The sequence below is a fragment of the Theobroma cacao genome, unplaced genomic scaffold (genome assembly GCF_000208745.1).
Source record: "Theobroma cacao cultivar B97-61/B2 unplaced genomic scaffold, Criollo_cocoa_genome_V2, whole genome shotgun sequence".
Taxonomy (NCBI): Eukaryota; Viridiplantae; Streptophyta; class Magnoliopsida; order Malvales; family Malvaceae; genus Theobroma; species Theobroma cacao.
Window position 1 is genome coordinate 1 of NW_017234753.1, and position 5,615 is coordinate 5,615.

General features: G+C 35.4%; 1 pseudogene; it reads right to left on the bottom strand.

The window, feature by feature from the left end:
* Window positions 1-2,604: 2,604 nt before the first annotated feature.
* The window catches only part of LOC108663889, a 10,917-nt pseudogene continuing 7,906 nt past the window's right edge, over window positions 2,605-5,615 (bottom strand).

Genomic DNA, 5,615 nt, shown 5'->3' on the forward strand with positions numbered 1-5,615 from the left:
GGATAAGTTCCAACGAAGCTCCACCGCCCCATTTGGACCATTAGAGGAAGTTGGAATTGAGTAAAAATTTAACAAATATCGATGAGTGAACTTGCATTAATTTTGGGATTAGGGTATATGTGTTTGATTAAATCCATTGAAATATTTCATCTGTTTTTTCTAAAATATGCATAGGAGCAAGCTTTTGAATGAAACGCTTTGCATTGTGGAATACGACTGTGATGAATCCATGTGCCCTGTATTATGTTGATATATATATCTAAATATATATGATATGTATTTGTTCGTTGAATAAATCTGGAGAAGCTTTAATCTGCCTCTTCATCAACATTATCCTCTGCATCATTGTCCTCTGCCTTATTAGTACCCTTAGGAGGATTAGGTGCTGATGGAAGAGTAGACATATCCATTCCCATAAAAGCACCATAAGCTCGAAACATGTGATCCATATGTTGATTGCATTGGATTTGATAAGTCATGTGTTGCTCAAATTGTTGCCCAAGATTCTCAACTAGGTGCTCAAGGTTCTCAATTCTCTAGGTCATTGACAATTGTTGGTGTCTTGGTCGAGGGGGTGGAGGATGATGTGTAGAAGAAAAACTACCCCCAGTAGAAGTTTGAGATTGTCTGAGGATGAGATTAAGATCAACTGGAAGTTTAGCGTGCAACAACTCCTCACTAGCATCCCAATGTACACCAGCTTGTTTGCACATAGCTATAATCAGAGAAGGGAACCACAAGCCTTCACGCTTTGATTGTGCAGTGTGAGTCATGGCTTTGTAAATTATGCAACCAATATCAATTGTGAGTCCAGTCATGATTGAATAAATGAGGATGGCTCTATCTTTCGTGACATCACTAGTATGTGCGGTAGAAAGTAATTGGAAGCCACAAAATATAACGATGTCTTAGAAGTTGGTTTCATCATTGTCCTCTTGAATGAAATTGGTGCATTATTGAAAAATCGCCATTGAGCACCCTCCTCATAGAGTATATTAATGATATCATCCCAATTTTCATGCTCAGCCACATATTGATCATACCCATCGTTTGCAATATCAGGAGTTTCATAAAATTCATTGATGGCATGGCTCGAGAATGGAACTAATTTTCCTCGCACAAAAACAAAATTATTAATGGCTTCTACAACATTAGCATAAAATTCTCTTACCAGAGGGATACTTGCAGTTGTTGGTGAAGCACAAAATTTTTGCTAGTGGCGGCCATCAATCATTGGTTGAAGGTCAAAGTGTGTAATCAACCCTTGATCCAGTCTTCATTCAGGTATTGCAATTTTGTTTACAAGAGAACTTACGTGTCTAGCCACAGCATCAGCTGACACAAATCTAGTATGATCAAACGAACGACTAGAATTTTGTCTTGATCTTTTGGGTGCCATTCTCAAATATCCTACAATTTATTCTTAACCAAAAGAAAAGTACAAACAAAACACAATAGACTATCAACAATAATAGCTCATATGTTTCCTTATTAGAAAATAATACCCATAGTATCAAGTAAAAATCCAACAATGAAAATATTATGATACCACAAGGCATAAAAATTCAAAATCAAGAAACTTATCCATATTCTCCACTTTCAACTTATGTTTGAAATTTAAAACATAAATCTAAATAATCTACCACACCCATAAAATAATGAAGCACAATATCTCTAGATTCATCAATATTCATCACAAATTTTAAATAATATGAAGTAACTCATCAATATTAAAAATAAAAGAAGAAAAGAAAAGAAAGAGAAAAAAAATTAAAAGAAATATTGAAACTTACTTAATATTTAGTGCAAAGTGATTAAAATCAATGGGGGAGAATATAATGACTGTGGGTACTTGATCTTGGAGAAAGAACTATGAAAGAGAAATAATAGAAAAGGGAATAAGAGAGGAAAAATGGGAGGAATGGTTAAAAAAAGAAGGGAATGGAAGTGTAGAAAATTATACTAAAGGGAAGGGGTAGGTGAGTTGGAGTGATGAAGGGGGGCGTCCTCTCTCTCTTTTCTACTTCAAATTTATTTATTTATTATTATTATTTTTTTTTCAGTAGTGGTCTGCCCAAAGCAGGCAGCCTACCAAAAAAAAGGCACTGCGACCCTCATTCTTCTTCTTCGAGAGGCCACGGCCTCACTTGATGGGCACTGCGACCAGAGTCTTATCATTCCGTTAGGCCGTAGCCTTATCTTGGGGAAGCTATAGCCTACCCCACCTTTCTCTTTTTTTTAGGAGAGGGGTTGCCCAAGGTTGACAGCCCCAAAACACGGGGCCGAGGCCTACCCCTAGCGGGTGTTGTGGCCCTCGTTACTTTGAGCCGCGAAGCCGTGGCCTCGCTTAAGGGGCTCCACGGCCTTTGCTCCATCATCTCGTTGGGTTGCGGCTTCCTCTTGAGGAAGCTACGACTTACCCCTCTCCACAAATTTTTTATTTCTTTATTTTTTCATTTTTTTAATTTTTTTATGTTCCTGCAAAATAACAAAAAAATAGTAAATAATACTAAGTAAAAGAAAATAAAAGAAAGTAAGTTAGAATGCTTGGGTTGCCTCTTAAGAAGCGCTTAATTTATAGTCGTTAGCTTGATTTTTTCTGATTTAAATTGCGTCGATAAGTGTGATTGAGTACCTTTGACGATCGAAATTGCCTCCCCAATAATGCTTTAGTCGTTGTGCATTTACTTTGAAGGTTGATTTATCATCAGCTACCTCCACTGCTCCATGAGGATATACTTTCATCACAATAAAAGGTCCAGACCAACAAGATTACAATTTTCTAGGAAATAATTTCAAACGAGAATTGTGTAGGAGAACATGTTGGCCAGGTTCAAAACTTCTGTTTATGATTTTCTGGTCGTGCCATCATTTTGTCTTTTCTTTGTAGATTCTTGCACTCTCATAAGCTTTTTGACGAAATTCATCCATCTCATTGAGTTGAAAAAGACGCTTTTCTTCGGCTGCTTGAAGATCAAAATTAAGCTTTTTGATTGCTCAATATGCCTTGCGTTCAAGTTCAACTGGAAGATGACAAGCTTTTCCAAACACCAATCTATAAGGTGACATCCTAATTAGAGTTTTACATGCAGTTCTATATGCCCACAAAGCATCATCCAGCTTTTTCGACCAATCTTTTCTGAAAGGACAAACAATTTTCTCTAGAATTCTTTTAATTTCTCGATTTAACACTTTAGCCTAGCCACTTGTTTGAGGATGATAAGTAGTGGCTATTTTGTGCTTGACTCCATATTTGGCTAGGATTGCTTCAAAATTTTTATTATAGAAGTGAGTCCCTTCATCACTAATTATGGCTCTAGGTGTACCAAAACGTGTGAAGATTGTTGGTCCCTATAATATGTGCTAGAGATGGGGTGAATAGCACAATTTGGCTCTTGACAGGATTGGAAACTAATTTCCAAAACTTAAGAAAATAAAAACAGAGTATAAAATGCACAGTAATTTAGAGTGGTTCAGTCCAAGACTTACATCCACTACCTTGGTTATCCAACTAAGGATTTTCTCACAAACTCATTAACAACCGGTCAAATTCACAAGATTCCACCAAGCTTTTACAAGGCTCAGCAAAAAGCTTCATTAGTTACATCAAATACAATATCATCCACATATATTTGCACAATAATTAAATCATTTAGATCTCTCTTAATGAACAATGTAGTATCGATGTTGCCTCTATCACACCCTTTCTCAACTAGAAATTTTGAAAGCCTTTCATACCAAGCTCTATGAGCTAGTTTCAATCCAACAAGGCTTTATGAAGTTTGAAAATATGATCAGATTTTGCAAAGTCTTTAAAGCCAGGTGGTTGTTCTACATATACTTCTTCTTGAATTAATCCATTTAAGAATGCACTTTTGACATCCATTTGAAACAATTTAAAATCCATGAAACATTCAAAAGCTAGCAACAACCTTATAGCTTCAATCCTAGCAACTGGGGTAAAAATTTCATCATAATCTATTCCTTCTTCTTGGTTGTATCCTTTTGCTACCAACCTAGCTTTATTTCTAACTACATTTCCTTGCTCATCTACCTTATTTCTAAATACCCATTTTGTACCAACAATAAGGTGATTTGAAGGTCTAGGTACCAATGACCATACATGACTCCTTGTGAATTGGTCAAGTTCTTCTTGCATGTCCATTATCCAACTTTCCTCTTTTTCAGCTTTTTCAAAGTTTTTAGGTTCAATTTGAGATATAAAAGTTGAAAACTCACATGTTTCTCTAGTTGCTTTCCTAGTTTTAACTCCTTGTAAAATCTCACAAATTATTTGGTCTTATGGGTAATCTCTCACAAATCTCCAACTCCTTGGTAGATTATCATGCTGATTTTCTAGAGGTGGAGTTTCATTTTCTCTTCTAGGTGAGCTTTCTTCATTATGCTTGTTGTTTTCTAAGCTCATTTCCTCCATTTGTTTTTCTAGGACTTCTACGTCATCATCATCATCATGAACTTCTTTTTGCAATGCATTTGACTCATCAAAAACTACATGAATTGATTCTTCAACGGTCAAGGTCCTTTTGTTAAAAACTCTATAGGCTTTTGAGTTTAAAGCATATCCTAAAAATATTACTTCATCACTCTTTGCATCAAACTTCCCTAGGGGTTGTTTTCCATTGTTCAATACAAAGCATTTACAGCCAAAACTCTTAAGATGAGAAATATTTGGTTTCTTACCTTTATAAAGTTCATATGGAGTCTTTGAAAACAAGGGTTTTATTGAGACTCTATTAAGGAATAAGCTGTTGTATTTATTGCCTCAGCCCAAAGATATTTAGGTAGGTTATTCTCACATAGCATGGTCCTAGCCATTTCTTTTAAGGTTCGGTTCTTCCTCTTTACAACTCCATTTTGCTGGGGTGTTCTAGGTGCAGAAAAATTGTGATCCAACCCCTTTTTATTACAAAACTTTTCAAACTCATCATTTTTAAATTCTCTTCCATGATCACTCCTTATGCTAACTATGGCTAGTCTTTTTTCATTTTCTACTTTCTTACAATGACTTAAGAATGCTTGTAGAGCGTCATTCTTATGAGCAAGAAAATACACCCAAGTATATCTAGAATAGTCATCAACTATTACAAAGCCATAAGATTTTCCTCCTAAGCTAGTTATGCTTATTGGACTAAATAGATCAATATGAAGCAATTCAAGAGGTCTAGATGTTGACACAATTTTCTTAGACTTGAAGGATGTCCTAACTTGTTTTCCTAGTTGGCAAGCATCACATATCCTATCATTTTCAAATTTTAACTTAGACAGTCCAGCGACAAAATTCTTCTTAATTAATTTTGACATAGTATGCATGCTCACATGTCCTAATCTCCTATGCCACAGCCAACTATCATTTTTAGCATTTGCAACAAGACATATTTCACTATTTACTTCAAGATCTTCAAGAAAATTTACATACATATTCTTCAATCTATTTCCTATAAATGAGATTTTATTTGTGCTCATATCTATCGCTTCACACTTAGTTGAATCAAAGCACACTCTAAATCCTTTATCACATAATTGACTAATACTTAGTAAATTATGCTTTAAGCCTTTAACCAACAACACATGACTAATTTGAGTTTGGGAATTCT